Raw genomic sequence first — 17,260 nt, 5'->3', positions numbered from 1 at the left:
CAAATTACTTCTGTTTGCTATAAGGTTTGACAGGAAATACCAGCGTAAAATTGAAAGAAAACCTAACTAGTATCACTTGTAGTTCATTTTTTATGTGCATCATTGCAATAAAAAAGATTGGAACATATTCTAAAGCAAATAATTAATGTACTGTTTTTCTTTCATGAAAAATCTATTATTATTCATTGAAACTCTCAAATATTCTGAAATTTCCAATGTTTAACTGACTTTTGTTAATCCAGAAATCCCATTCTATCCGAGCCTAGTTTCATGTTTGATAATAAATACAGATGTTCTTAACAATCTCTGAGTAGAGTAAGTCTGATTGTACAGCAGCTACTTTATTACCTCCAGATGAGGGTTTACCATTCAGAGTTTACCATCCTATGTTCTTCCAGACTCTATGATGCTGGAAAATTTCTTCATCCCCCACCAACAGTCGAATGGTTATTACCTGTAAATCTGAGCTGAGACTAATACAGGGTGCTACCAACTGTAGCAAAATGGACACACATTTTTGTTTGTTTTTCGGAAAGTTAGTACTCCTCATTTTTTCTTCATTTGTGAGGTGGGATCACCGACTTGGAACGGGCTATGCTAAAAAAACAACATTGGTGGTAATAAAAATAATTAAATACGTGTGAAAAGGAAATCGCATAGAAATGCTTTAAAATATTTAAATATCGATATCAGGCAAGTTAGTTCACTGATTTTATATCATTTACATGTTAACTAGGACATAAGAGATTGGAAAAAGTGATAATCTCAGCTTAATTTTAATAATGATGTAGAAAATAATAATTTTATTCTGACTTTTTGTTTGTATATCAGGTCATTACTTCTGATAAAGATATACTATACAACTGCAACAACGCTTATTTAAAATATGTAAAGTTATTCTTTCTTATAATTTTAAAACACTGTTTGGCAAAATTGATTCAATGAAAATTTTCGAGTGCCTTCCATCAAAATACTATTTGGTTTAGGTCAATAAATCTGTTAATTAAATAAATTTATTTAATTTTTTAGGGTGTGCATTGCTTATTTTGAATTAGGCATTAAATATAAAATCAAAAATTTGAATTCGATTAATAATAAGATCTGTAGAACAATTCAAAACGGCGAGATGAGATATCTTGTTTAATATTTTGTAAAATAGTGCTACTCGAAAAATTTTATACAGATGAGACGGTTTCTTGCATCAGGGATATGAGCAAACTATGTGTCACTGAAAATCGTTTTTAAATCTGGTTTAGGGATTACAAGAAGGGATAGGATACAATATATTCCACAAAAAAAATTAAATTAAAAATTGATCTATTCCGATAATTTACTTTGTTAACAATGAGTCAACTCAACGTCAAAAGCATTGTTTTATATATTAACAAAAATATATACCTCTTTAATACCAGTTATTCATCATATGATCTGAGGCTATCTAGTATCACCTTTATAATGCCCCAAAATGACCTATCAGTCTGCAGAAGACATTTCATGTATATTTCTGCTAAACCAATAAATCTTATCCCTGCTAAATTAATCTATAGCAGAGTGACGAAAAATCTGCTTAAAAATATATAAGAGGATAATGATAAATAATGTGTACGAAACACTATTCTAAACATGTTTTTGCTATCCTTTCTAAATCATACATGATTAGTTAATTTCTAATCCAATCGTAATAGCTTCTTGGTTTTTTTATATAAAATCCTATAAAGGAGCTAATCAAAACTTAATAGCTTTAACTTTTATATTACCTTTTTAAAAAGGGTTCATACCTTCGCACAGGTTATCCTTTGCAGGTATTATGTTTCCTATTATATATTGTAATTCTTTAATGTTATATTTTGTACAAGGGAAATAAAGGTTTATTCATTCATTATTCAAATAAATAAATAACATCTCAATTGGAAACCGCATCTTGATGGAATGAGTGACGATCATCTACTAAAAAACTTGTGCCGGCCCAACCTAGAGGATTTCGTTAAAAGAGGTGGTGGCTGGCTAGACCAGGTGCTAAAATGTAAATTACCTTTCAATATTTCTCATATATAAATTTAAAAATTAAGTTAAAAATCGCAACAAGAAGAGAGAGATAACGTACGAAGAAGAGATATTTAACTCCATTTACTCAATCTTTAGTAAAAAAACAAACATGAATAACTTTTAATTCATTTTTCTATATATGAAAAGTTTATTCATTATCTAACTAATAGCCTATAATCAATTTGTGTGGTTATATTATTGAAAGAAATAATGACAAAATCAAATGTTAATCAAAGTGTGTGCTACAAACAGGTAAGAGATAGGCATTTAACCGGGCAGTTGAATACAACTTCTGTGGTTTATAGCCATGAACAGTTAACTGTTTCCCTAAAGTCTGGCTGAATCTAAACCGCACCAGTTCTCTCTATTCTATCTACATTTTCCATATTCGTGTAAAGGAGTGTGAGAGAGGTAAACTTTACTTCATCTGTTTGCTAAGATTCAGTCTAGAAACTATAGCCTATACAATGAACTTACTCTGTTTATATAAACTTGTTCTAGAAACCATTAATGTTTTGGTTGAATAAGCAGTTTGATAAAATCGATTTGATTTCAGAAGTTTAATTATACGAATAGAAATAAAGATCACAACATAAATCTATCAAAATAAAATTGATAAAAATATTTTTTTATTGTTATTAATTTATTTTAATTTAATGATTTGATACGAATTTGGGAGGTGGTCATAAGTCATTTAACTTAAGTTGTTATTCTACTTTCCTCTTTCTTCTGTATTACTTTTTTTCAATCGGTTTCTTACTCAACACATTTTATCATCTAACTTTCTTGTGATTACCAAATGAACTGTAGTAATATTAAAAGTAGAACCGAATCAATACGATAATGAAACAGATATGTTGTTGTTCGCAGGACATTTAATTAGTTTGAAATTTTATACGCATTACTTTTATTTTTAAATTATATAAATAGTTATCATAGCAATACCACTTTTTCGTGGTATTTTCGGCCTCCGTGGTGCGAGTGGTAGCGTCTCGACCTTTCATCCGAAGGTCCCGGGTTCAAATCCCGGTCAGGCATGATATTTTCACACACTACAAAAATTTTCATTCTCTCATCCTTTGAAGCAATAACCAACGGTGGTCCCGGAGGATGTTAAAAAAAGAATTAATATTCCATAATATGTTTTTAGGTAATTAATTTATTCTCTGATGGCAACTTCCACACTTACTTTTTGTTATAACGAAGTCAATTTGGCAACTTACTATAAATATATTTAAAAATTGTTTTTGGTTTTCAGCAAGACGCCAGTTAAATGATGACCCACCATCCAACTCTCACACATTTTAATTTAAATCTGGATGCCTGATGTATCTTTGTTACTTTCCAAGCATCATAGCTCAACAGCTATACTGCAAGAAAGAACGTATGGTAATCAATAAAAAAATGGAGAATGTTTTTTTTTTTCATTTCTCGACGTTACATGACTCAAGAACCCCCCAAAATAAAACAAAAATGTGGAAGATACGTACATATATAAGTGTGCTGGCTGTTTGAAGCTTAATAACTTTTGAATGGATTAACCAATTTGAAATTTGTCACAGAAACTTGTGTATATGAGGTGATTTGAGGTTAAAAGTTTGGGGTCAATAACCTCTAGACGATTCTTTGGGTCAATTTTCACAAAATTTTGAAAACATAATGCCATTCTTACCATTACCATTCAATAAAAAAAATCTTACCCAGTCAATAAAAAAACTTTGCCCTCAAATTTTCTCCATCCCCAAAAATTTAAAAAAGCTATCTTTTTATTTATTATATATATTTTAATGTTTTTTTAATGTCTTCTTAAACATAACAGTGTCCAAATGGCTCAAAATAGTACTTTGAGGGTGGAGGATCAGAAAAAGGTAAATATCCATTAAAAAAAGTACATATTCATTTGTCTGAATTTTTTAAACTTGTTTCATGTATATTTTTCAAAATATATAAGAATTTATAATCAATTCTAGGAAAGTGTAACATTTTTGTTATCAACTTTTTTACTTACAGACAAAAATTTCTACTCAAATTACTCTACGACTTAAGATTTATTTATTCTGAAATTTATCAGTTTATCTCATTTTCCACATCATTTCAAAGGGCTTATTCTTTTAAACCTTTTCGATCTTCCTATTGTTCATGTTTCCATTACTGCAAAGCACTATAATGCATATTAAATTTTATGTAATTTTGATACTAGTAGAATTTTATTTGTATAAAACCTCTCTTTGCTTACTTCTGATATAAAAATTTTCTAATGGTATACTTCATACTTCGATTATCCTTTACAGTTTTAAAACTTAAATATTGTAACTTATGGACAATATGATGTAACTTATAATATATTATAAATGCTTTTTTTTTAAATATTCCTTCATATTTATTTTTACATAAAAATTAATGTAATTTATTACTTTATTTATTTTCAAGCTGGATGTTAATTCTCAACTCAGAAAGTTAACCAGATTACTTGTTTAATGCTATTCTCTACTGCATTCTATTGTGTGGTAATATTTTAACATCAACCTATTTTACAACAATTTATATCGACAATTATCTGATTGATGTAGTCTAACCTTTGTTTGTTTTTATAGGTTTATATTGTACTTGTTTTCTAAAAATAGTCTCTCAACTAGCTGTATTCTCTTTACAAGAATTTTCAGTAATTTTAGAAAAACGTCAACACATAGTAACATCTTTATTTTTTATCTCTGGATAATTACTTCGCTCTCAAAATTTTTCTTTAACTCTTTTATTTATAAATTAAAAATAAACTGGGTCAATCTATATTCTTGTTTTATTTTTCTCTGAATCGGACATTAAAATCGCTACTTGGTTTTTGTAAGAATTACGAATAAGTCTTCTCTTCTTAGTTTTAAGTAAAAACATTCTAAAAGTTTTAAAGGATTAATTTAATTTTATATTATTCAATGCTTTCTCCAAATCTACAAATTTCCTGTAAGGTCTTTATTTTTCCCTCAGGTTGCTTTGTAAGATTAGTTTAAAAGCTTAAAATGGTCTTTTTTATATCCGTGTTTTTTTCTGAAATAGATTAATTACACACTGTTACACCTCATATAATTTCTTTCTTGCGTAAATTATCTTAACTATTTCCCATGTGTGAGACAAATAAATTGCTTCTTACATTTATCTATTACTTTGTCTTAAGAATATACAAGATTTTTATTTGAATCTAAGTGTATATCAGAGGTTAAAAAAATTCTGCCTAATAATCTACATAACATATTTAATTCTGTTTTTTCTAAATAAAGATAATTCTCCTTGTTTTCATCTACTTCTGTTTTAGCCTTATTTTTGTTTAGATCTTTTAAGCAATATCAAAATCTGATCTTAAAATAGAATTCCCGTGAGATTTATAATTTTCACTTGTATGTTCATAAATAACCATATTAACAAAAAAGCTGGTCTCGTTTCTGATGCACGGCTTGCACACACATACACCCACTACTTAATTAAAAATATTTATCATTTTATTTAAATATAATATTTTTTCGTTTATTTAATTCAATGATACACGTACATACGGACTTTAATATCCGGAAAATTTCCATCCGGTTTTTGGGTTATGTTATGTTATGTTAATGAACAACGACTGTTTTTATCTTTTTTCTTTTTATTAATTTTTTCAGATGCTATCCTGATTTAAATCATTTTTTTATTTAATTTCCGAAAGTAAACTTCGATTATCCAGAAACTCAAATTAAGTAAGTGCAATGGGAAAAGAAAGACTAATTATTGCCAGTTAAGTTGTAAGAAGTTTTCCTTTAGTTCGAGATTGTTTCAGTTTCACTTACACGTAAAAGTTAAAATGTGGTACAAAAGTTTTTTGTTAATTTATTTTTAAGATAATTTCAGTAATCAGATAAAACACCAAAGTTTGATTAAAAAACACAATAAATAAAATATAACTATGCTTAATTATTTAAGTTATAAAAATAGTCATAGAATATAATGCTGTTAGTATTATAATAATTATGAAAAATGAGTTGTAATTTTTAACATATTTAGATTATTTTATATATAGATACTTCAACTTCCGTGTGAAGTGGCAGCATCTCTACCTTTCATCTGAAGGATTAGATTCCAATCTTAGTCTTGTATAGCTTTTTTCACAAGTTTTTAAATCTATTTATCACAAAAGACTGTTTTGGACCTTTAATTTTTAAATGTAAATAAATGTAATTTTAAATGAGTTGTGATGAATTTAAAAATTAAACGATTTCTTTTTTTTTTTAATTTAGTATTAACACTGTTTAAAAATGTTATACGTTACAATGACTTCCTTTAGAATTTATAATGATTTTCAAACGGATTTGAATACTAGATCGTGGATTCTGGTGTTCTTTGGTGGTTGGGTTTCAATTAACCACACATCTAAGAAATGGTCGACCTGAGACTGTACAAGACTACACTTGCAAAAGACGAAAATGAAAAAACTGTTTTTTTGTTGAAAACAATCTTTCACTTAAATTATTATTATTAAAATTTTAGTGGTTAAATTTTTCGCGTTTTATATGTTTGTTGATTTAACTTTGGTCAGTCTTTATTGATCAGGAAGACCAAGTAAACTGTAGTAAAGTCCTGCGCTCAGGTGAAGAAACGGACCGGAGAGCTAGGGGGTGATGGACAGCCCCCTGCGGAGCTGTCGTGCGTCCGCGCTTGCGTGGATGGGCGATGGTGATCATGCACAGGGAATCTGGATTTCCCGAGCTTAAAGACACTTCCTAATGCAGTGCAATGCTTAATTGCGGATCCGGCCTTGGGAGGGGAATTGGTGAGACAGGATGTTTAGTCGGTAGGGTTAAGGCACACATACGCACTTCTAATAACATCTTGTGGTACCTGTTAACGAGTCCGACACTTCGACCGTAAATGGGATTCCTCCGACTCTCCAAAACAAAAATAATTTCTTTATGATGTTAGTTAGTTATACAACTTTCAAAATCACATTTATCTGTTTTATTAAACAGAATTAGGTTGATAATTTATGATCTACAAGTTTTCATGCGACGTAGAAATAATTGAAAAATTAAGAAAGTAAAAGAAAAGTTTAATTAAGCATTAATGTAATAGACAAATTAATAACAAATACATCTACTACGCATAATCGAATGTTCCATTGTAGAGGTTTGAAACATAAAGAAGAGAATTTCAAAAAAATAAGGAAAAATTTGAAGAATTGATGTACACAGAAGTTGAAAAGACTAGTGAAGGGGCCTTTTAAAATAGAAAATATCGACCGACCTTCTTCCATGAAGTAATGCCTAACGGCAATTCCAAATAGAAAGAAGCAAAAACTAACTTTAATACTCTGAAACTACGTTAATAGCGACAAAAAATGAAATGAAATACAATAAAGATTACATGTATTTTATTATAAAATTATCTGCACTTAATTGTTAGTCATGTTAAATAGTATAGCTGATCACACCAACGTAAATTATAAGTGTAAATGCAAATTGAATTATAAAAAGAAACAAAATACATACAATATTATAATTAAAAAAATAATTTTTATATTTATATATATTTTTTTTTAATAAATATTTAAATTCAAATAATTTTCAGTGTGATATTCCGGAAATCTTCAGATAACTAATGTAGCTTTCTTCATTTTCAGCTTGTAGGAAGTTGCATTCATTGCTCATTTAATGAGTGCACCTTTTAACCTTGTTATATCAACGGGACATTAGGCTAGTAATGTTGTTAATTATATTCTAACAACAGAATGATATCCGAAAATAATGTTCAGAAAATTTAATAATTTCCTCTAAGCTTGCATAAGAATGAAGCGCTAGTAATCTATGCCACCTTGATACATAGTTAGATAATAATATAAATGTAAGAATAGATAGATGAAATTAATCTATTGAAAAAAGTTTCAAATTTTGATAAAAATTAAGAAAAAATCAACACTATATTGTAAAGCATAACATTAAAAAAAATGCTTTAACTACTCATGATAGTAAATATAATAAGTAAATATTATATAATTATCTAAAATAAAACCAAAATTAAAGTTCCAACAATTTTATAAGAGCTTACTTCTAAATAAAAATTGTTTTTCAAACAGTTTTCTTAAATATATATATTTTTTTTATTTTCAGAAACTTTATTTTGTAAATCCCATTGTTCTTAATGGGATTTATTGAGTTAAAATTACTTTAGTAGTTACTGTTTTAGATTAACCGTAATTTATGTAATTATTAAATGGAAGATAAGTTAATTATAGCACTGCGTTATAAATAGCCTGTAATAGTTGTAACTAAGTTGATGGTCAGCGATCAAAGCTATTACTATTTTAAATACTTCATTCAGCGTAAATGTAAAACCTTATTATTTACTATTAAAGCAACAGAGATTTAAATAAAACATATGGATTCACATTACAGAATAGATAAAACTAACTGAATTATTATGAAGCTAAAAATAGACTAACATGCCCGGTTAGTCTAGTAGTTAAACTCGTTATCCCAAAATCAGCTGATTTTTGAAGTCGAGAGTTCGAAGATTTGAGTCCTTGTAAAGGCAGTTGTTTTTATATGGATTTGAATGCTAGACTTTGGTTACCGGTGGTCTTTGGTGGTTGAGTTTCAATTAACCATACGTCTCAGGATTGGTCAGCCTGAGTCTGATCAAGACTATACATTTACATTTAAACGCCAGACTGCGCACAGATGCCTTGGCATCTCTGCAGAATACACCTTGTCACTGTGCTGTTACTTTGTAACCTGGTATTCATAAATAAATATAACATATATAAAGGTAAGAAACATAGGAGATTGATTACAAAACTCTACATGGATCAGAAAATAAATGACCTTAAAACTGAATCATATGATTTAAAAAGAGAAGTAAGAACAGAATGCTATGTCACCAACTTTATTATGGATATTGAAAATATGATAAAAATGCTCTAGAAGGAAATAAAGAAATCAGTGCGAGAGAAAGGATATATTGTACACGGTTCTGAAATGAAATGTCTATTTTTAAAAGATAAAGTGCAGGATATTTAATAAATAGTATTCAAATTAAAAATATTGTGAAAAAATATAAATGGTATGAAAATAAATGTTAGAAAAACAAAATTAATGAAGGAAGGTGATAATAAACCATCCCAACCCCGTAGGGGGAAGACACCCACCTTGTGACGTTACCGATCGCCACACCATCCCTTCCGATACAAGCCCTGAGGAGCTTTACCGGAGGTCATCTTTAGACCCTCTAACTGATTACATTTCACAGTCATCAGCCAGGCCTCGGTCGGGATGCCACCGATGTAAATGCCTCGGCAGACATTTGCATCAGTAATATACAAATCAAATTTTGCCTTCACATAGACCTCAAACGGACATCTTCACATACAACCTAACATGATTCCCTCAAACTAACTAACCGAAATCGCGGAAGCGCGAACCTCGCGCCTTGTCCAGATTTGAGAGCACCGTTCGTGAGTGACTGGACAATAGACCAGTGAATGCCTGCTCAAAAAAAAAGAAGAATTAAACAATTAAGTTAACACATAAAAGAAGGTACTATGTTAACAAAAACTGCAAATATGCAAAAAAATAAGAATAGCAATGACCAAGGAAGCATTTAATAAAAAAATAATAAACAGTAAAAAGCAAAATTATTATATAACAAAATGGAGTAATACTCAAAGAGGCATATTTTTAATTGATATATTTGAACTGTAACTCTACATGAATGCTAAGCAATTATATTTAAAGAAAAAGTAGAAGGGTTGAACGAATTGAAATAAGGGTATAATCCGAATCCGAATTGAAATAAGGGAGACTGAATCAGAAAAATTCAGAACATGATACCTAACTGGCTACGATATATATATATATATATGTATATACACACACACACAGAGTTTGTCCTGAAAGTAACCGGATTGCACTGGCGCGGTGGATGGAAAAACTTGTAGTAGGGTAATATCTTGTAGTAAAGTGTCTTAGTAAAACATCCCAACTTACCGCATTTGGCTCCGCGTTCATTCTAAGATCTCCGACAGCTGGATCTTCCACCATAACTGTCGATCAACACTGCGTTGACAACGAGGGAGTTTCTGACTAACAAGAAAGTGCCAACGCTACCACAGCCGCTCAACAATCCCGATCTGTCTTTCTGAAACTTATTTTTGTTCCCCGGTTGAAAAGAGACATGAAAGGACCAATTCACGACCGTTGAAGTTATTCAAGAGGCCGCAGCGAGGATGCTCCACAACATCCCGCAACAGGAGTTCATGAATGCTTACCAACAATGGAAACATTGCTGGAAGCGTTGTGTGGCTGCACAAGGAGCCTATTTTGAAGATTATTAAATGTATTTGCCTATATTTTCAATAAACTGAGTTTGCCAATCTCAGTTCAGTTACTTTCAGGAAAAATTCTGTATGTAAACATATATATATATATATATATATATATATACCATGTGAGAAAACTGATTGATTAAAACAATGCTAGAAGATTCAACGAAGATGAAAAAAATAAATTTCTTTAAACATTTTAGATAATCTGTAAGGAACTAAGATATTTAACTGGATAGAAGAGAATAATTGCATGTTATTGTACAACTAATAGCCATAGAATGATGACATGAAGAAAAGAATTTATTGTCAGTAAAAATAAAAAAGTTTAATAATTTAAAAATTAATCTCATCAAAAAGATGCAATTTGAGCTAAGTGGTTGACAGGTATAAGTACAAAAAAAAAAGGCAAAATTAAAAATGAAAATACTGCCCATAGATATAAACCACTCTTCTAGTTAGTATATTTAGAGAAATTATTAAAAAAAACCGTTGCTTTTTGTAAACATTATTGACCAATCAGTTGCATTGCTTTACAGTATGATGTGGGTGGATTATTGGCACAACATAAATAATCCTGGGAATAAAATGGGAATGTTTCAATTATTATTATTTTTTTTTTGGTTCTTTCTTATTTGTGTATAATTAATAAAATTTATCTTCGGAGGTTATATGTACCATTTTTTCTTTAACTATTAATTCTTGTGTGAAATTACGTATTAGCTTTGATGATACGAGGGTAAGTCAATTATTATCCGCAATTTAGTTATATTTTTGTTTTTGTTGGTAGTAGTGTCGTGTTGCGTAGATGACGCATGCGTGGTTTAATTGTTGTTATGTCTGTGCAGGTTTGATGCTGCTAGGTTAGTCCCATTATCGCTGCCCTGCCGTTAACCATGGCTGCTCCGCTTTCTGTTTGGACCAAAGAAGAGTAACGTTCAGTGATCCGTTTTTTATGGTCGGAAGGTGTATCAGGGGCCGAAATTCATCGAAAACTTTCGGTACAGTACGGAAACAGTGTGTTGCCGCAACAGAGTGTCTACGAATGGATTGAAAAAATTCAAAAACGGTCGCACAAGTGTTATGCACGACGAAGGAGCCGGACGACCGTTTACCGCCACAAAAAAGGAAAACATTGAGCGTGCACATGACATGGTTTTTCTTAGACAGACGAGTAACTATCGATGAAGTGGCACGTCGTCTGCAAATTAGTCACGGTTCTGCCTACGAAATCATCCACAACACACTTGGGTTTCATAAAGTCTGTGCAAGATGGGTCCCAAAACAACTCACACAGTTGCATAAACAAACGCGCTTGGACATCTGCCAAAAATATTTGGATCGCTACGGTAACGAACGGAACATCTTCTTAGACAGAATCATCACCGGTGACGAAACATGGTTTCATCATTACGAGCCGGAGAGTAAACGGCAGAGTATGGAATGGAAACATCCAAATTCGCCCTGCAAAAAAAGTTCAAGACCCAACCGTCCGCAGGAAAACTCACAAGGCCTCCAGTACCGGGACCCACAAGGCCCGGTACTGGCCTTAGGTTATGAGGAAAGGGGCACGACAATAAACAGTACGCGTTACAGTGAGATGCTTACTGCCAAGCTGAAGCCTGCAATTCGAAGCAAACGCCGAGCACTGCTGTCGAAATGTGTTGTGTTGTTGCACGACAATGCCCGTCCACATACTACTGCCCACACTTCTGAAACGCTCCAGAAACTCAACTTTGAAGTACCGGCTCATCCTCCGTATAGTCCTGATCTTGCCCCTTCTGACTACCACTTGTTTGGTCCACTCAAAGAGACATTAAGGGGCCATCAATTTACCTCGGACGAAACAGTGAAAGAAGTGGTGCATTCCTGAATCGCAGCTTAACCGAAAACCTTCTTTTATGAGGACATCAGGAAGCTTGTGCAACGATGGACCAAGTGGGTTGAAATGCATGGGGACTATGTTGAAAAATTATGTACATGTAAGTTTCCTATTTGTATTGCAATAAAATTTATAACTGCATTACGGATAATAATTGACTTACCCTCATAAGTTCTAATTTGATTTACCTAATTTTGACCTTCTGATGAACACCTTTATGGTTTTGGGGTAAAAGAAATATAACCATAATAAATTAACAAATAATATTAAACTAAAATCAATCGTAAAGAAAAGTAAATTATAGCATAAAATTAAGTATTATATTGAAATGAAACAAAAACTAAAAATTGTGGAATGGTTGGAAAATTATGGTGTTTTATCTCATCACCATCTTGTATTAGTATGTATATTGAACATAAAAAACAAATATAAAGATTTTAATTTTAATTATTATTTTTTACCTCTGGGACCACCGTTAGGTATATAACTTCAGAGGATGAGACGAATGACAAATTTTGTAGCGTGTGAAAATGCAATGCTTGACTGAGAATCGAACCCGGGACCTCCGAATGAAAGGCCGAGACGCTACCACACGCCCCAAGGAGGCCAGCTATTTTTGTTAAAAAAAATTTTGTTTATTCGTGTTTATCAGGAATCGTATAATTTCCAATCGTATAATTTGTACGATTAACAAACAAATTTACGAAGATGATGTCTTTGATACAAAATATCATAAGAAAATAAACAAAATTACTGTATTGCAAATGCAGTTGTTGACTTAAAGGTTATCTCAATTTACGGTTTTGGCAGCCTACCTGGACTTACAAGGCAAAATTGTCTATCAAACTTATTTTTTTACAAAACTGAAACTTTATCTCTTGCTCTAGTTAAAAAAACAAAACTAATTAGATTTATGTATTTATAAAAATAAGGTCTAATAATTTATAAGAAAAAATAAAAAGATTTAAGTCCATCATCCAATTTTTAAATAAATATTTAAAAATAAATAAAAATAAAATAGAATTTTAAAAAAATAAAAATATTAAAAAATAAATAAATTTGAAATATATTCTGAACTATTTTTGACATAACTGTTATTGTTTACGTATACTATCAAAATTAGGATTCAATTGGTCGGTTACGACATTAATCAGAGATTAAAGATTAGTTTTTAAAAGTTTACAAAAAGTTGTAAAGTCATTGTAAAGTTTTCCATTCATTTGCTTATTTTTTTTTCATACACCAGTATTAATTTGGGTATGTAATTATCACACTATCCGTTTCCATAATTATATTTTAATTTCAAATTTTTATTTTAATAAAGTAAAAAGGTGTGCCTTTAATTATATTACAAATCCAAATTTTTAAAGACAAAATCGAATATTAAAAATGAAAAAAGATTTTGGAATGTGAAGTAAATATCCAATAAGAGACAATTTTATCGTTCACTGATATATTATTCTTTTTGTAAAAATTAAAAAAAAAATTAATAAATAAATGTATTTTTTCGCTAAGAAATTTACTTTGAATACAAATAAAACCAAAACGAAAATGATAGAAGGTAATGAAACTAGAGGAACACAAAAAAGTGTCTAATGATGCTTGCAAACTATTCCGGAAAAAAATATAAAGTTTGGATAAATTCTAAATGGCATAATGATAATAATGGATATTTAATATATTCTATTTATAAATGATGATTTTATTGACATTATCAAAATATCCCATCGTTATTTTAAAATAAATAAATTAGTGTTTACCTTTTCCATGATTTAATTCGTAATTCGTCAGTCTGTATTTCTTATGATTTTTTTTTTTTTAAATGTACCACAGTTGTAGTTTTACATAAATGTTATTACTACATTAGAGTAGATTCATTCTTTTGTTTGATCTGTTCTGTCGTCTACCGTTTCATTTCTATTCAGTTTTATTTGATTAAATTAAATTTTATTTTCGTCGTTTTCATTCTGTCATTATGGAAAAGAAAAGGAGCAGATTCTGGAACCTTTTTACTGAAGAATCGGAAAATAAGGCGAAGTGCGACTTGTGTTTCTCTTCATATTTTGTAAAAGGGGTCCAACCATCTATTTAAAAAAATACAGCTGCGGTAACTTCTGTAATAGAAGACAGTCTGCAACATGTTGCGTAATGCGTAAAAATTCGCTTATCGCCTTGATATTATTTGTACAGCTGATAGAGATCATAGAACATTTAAAACTCGGTAAATGATATTTTAAATATTTTTGAAAAGTACGTAATTTGTCTTGTAACGGTAACACATTTTTATTATGAAATATATTTATTTGAAATCGGGTCATTTTTTTTGCTACACGCACCATCTTTTGCTACATCCTAGTTATTTGTTTTATATTATCCGAACTTTATTATTTTTCTCTATCGGTTTTATTCTCTACATCACGCTGTTATCAAATTAATTTAAACTGGTTGTCTTAATTTTGGGCATGGAGCTTATAGAAGTCTACATGATTCTGCTGTAAATTTCTAATCTTAAAATCTCATATCCTTTATTACTTTGTGGATTTTCATCTCCGTCCTGCATCACCGCGTTTATTTCCTTCTTTTTTGCTTTTCTTATTAGTCGAATGTTTTTCAACCTCAACGCGCGGACCTGACCGTTTACACAAATATTAAGCATTTCCTTTCTAATTATTATATTTGGTTATGCACCAAAAAATTTATTTTCTACATGTCTTTATCCCGCTACTTTGCAATTTCACTACCTAAAAACAAACACACATTTTATTAAATTTTCATTAAAACTAGTTTCTTATTATCCACTTATTTGTAACGTTTGAATAAAAATTTCTGAATATTTTTCTCTTGTAGCTAGCTATACATTCGTGCCGTTAAATATGATTTATAATAGATTATTAATTAATAGTCTGTTTAATCACATTTTATTAATATTTTTAAAAGTGGCTGTCTGTCTGTGTATGTATGTTTTGACGTGATTGATTTACTGGTGGGAGATCTGTAGAGTCTACATCTATCTTGGTCATAAATGCAGATTTTTATAGTTAGCTATAAAAATTAAGTAAATTTACTAATATATGTTAAAATAATTTACTCCTTTAAGTAAAATGTTGTTGTGTTATTCTTTGCTAGAGAAACGACAGTACATTGTAAAGAAAAATCTGCCCAACTTTTTTCAGTTTAAAACTGTTTTAAATTAATCAAGTCGTAATTATAATTTTGATGAAATAAAACTACGTATCATCGCAGAAGTAGATTTTCTTAATGAATACAAGTGTTTTCGATAAATATGGGATAATCTTTGTAATTTCACATTTTTTAATTTGAAAACGTGAAATTTTGATCCTCTACCCGTTTACGAATCGCGTCGCTAGATAGCAGTTCTTGATAGTGCTAGGCAGCGTATACTTGAAATATAAAATTTAAAAGAAATTTAAAGGAAAATTTTAATTGGATTACACTAGTTTTATTAAAAAAGGAATAAATAAAACAGAAATAAATTGGTAAAATTTTATTCTACAGTTAGATCTATTTGGTAGCACTGGGGTCGTGATATTTCGAAAAATTGTATTTATGATCCGATTTAGTTCATATTCGGAATACATATAAGTTATGTGAAAATACATATTTCTGCAAAAAAATGAAAAAAAGATTTTTATTCATGAAGATCGAGTGCTTTATTTGAAGAGAATTTTGAAGTTGTCTTGAATAAGAAAAGCTTGTCTTTGAAGAGTTTACCTTTATCTTGTGAGCCAAAAGATCCACAAAAATTAAATTTTACGGTTTAAGAGCTTATTTTTTCAATTTTATTCTTGTAAGCTGTAGTTTTTTGTACCAGGAAAATATGTAAGGATACTGGAAATATGTGTTTAAAGAATACCTTGTTTTGGCAGTTTTCCCAACACTGCAATTCATATCTTCATTAAGGGATTAAAGCCAATCGCAGTTGTTTTCTGAGGCAGTTGTCGATAGGATTTCGGCCAGACAAGAATGGAACCCGGATGACTTCTTGTCAGTACTACAGAAAGGATGTACTAGACTCAGACCTAGACCTGACCGGACTAGAAAAAACGCTTACTGGTGGTCTAATGAAATCGCGGCCCTAAGAGCTTCAACACAAGCAGCCAGAAGGAAGCTCCAAAGAATGAAACGCAAATGGCAGAAAAGAGCGAGAAAGGAATTATGTGCGGCTATAAAATCTTCCAAGCGCGAAGCCTGGGAGAGAATGATGGAAGAGTTGAATAATGACCCTTGGGGGAGGGCATACCGGATACTGATGTAGAAATTCGGTGCACCCCTCCCACTGTTATTAAGGGCGCAGGTGCGGAAAGCTATCTCGGATCTTTTCCTGACGGAAGAAGTTAATCGGACCGCTGTCATATGTAACGAGTAAAGACATTTCTCCATACATTAACTGCGCTGCGCGATTACTCATATCAGCACTAAGAAAAATCCATGGGCGAGATGGCGTGGTGGACCTACTTCTCAAAGGTCTTTCGGAAAATTCACCCTTGGTTGGTACTAGAGGCTCTAAACAAAGCTCATTCAGGTTCATTCCTCAATCAAAGTCGACTGACCGTGCCCTGACTTATCGGCCGATTTGTTTTCTGTCCACTTTCGAGCTATAAGTCGTGTGAGCAGATGGTTAAGGTCACAAGGAATGTATCTTGAGCCCAGAAAGATCCAGGTGCTCGCAGTAGTTGTACGGGGCAGAATTCTATGGATCAACATTTTGGTTGACGGTCACCAAGTAGAAATGATGCCGTTTGTGAAATACTTAGGTGTATGGTTTGAAAAGTCGGAATTATACCAAAAGCACCTTCAGAAAATTTCGGATAAGGCAGGGAAAGTATCAACTCCCTCGGACGGCTGATGGGTGGCACATGTCTGCGGCGAAAGATATTGCACTTCCAGCAAAAGATATGATTATTTGAAAATTCTGAAGGACACAACTTCAAAACAATTTCCTCCAAGGCAATGTTCCAACAAGATTTGGCACC

The sequence above is a fragment of the Lycorma delicatula genome, chromosome 7 (assembly GCF_047948215.1).
Source record: "Lycorma delicatula isolate Av1 chromosome 7, ASM4794821v1, whole genome shotgun sequence".
Classification (NCBI taxonomy): domain Eukaryota; kingdom Metazoa; phylum Arthropoda; class Insecta; order Hemiptera; family Fulgoridae; genus Lycorma; species Lycorma delicatula.
This window is presented reverse-complemented; position numbering follows the sequence as displayed.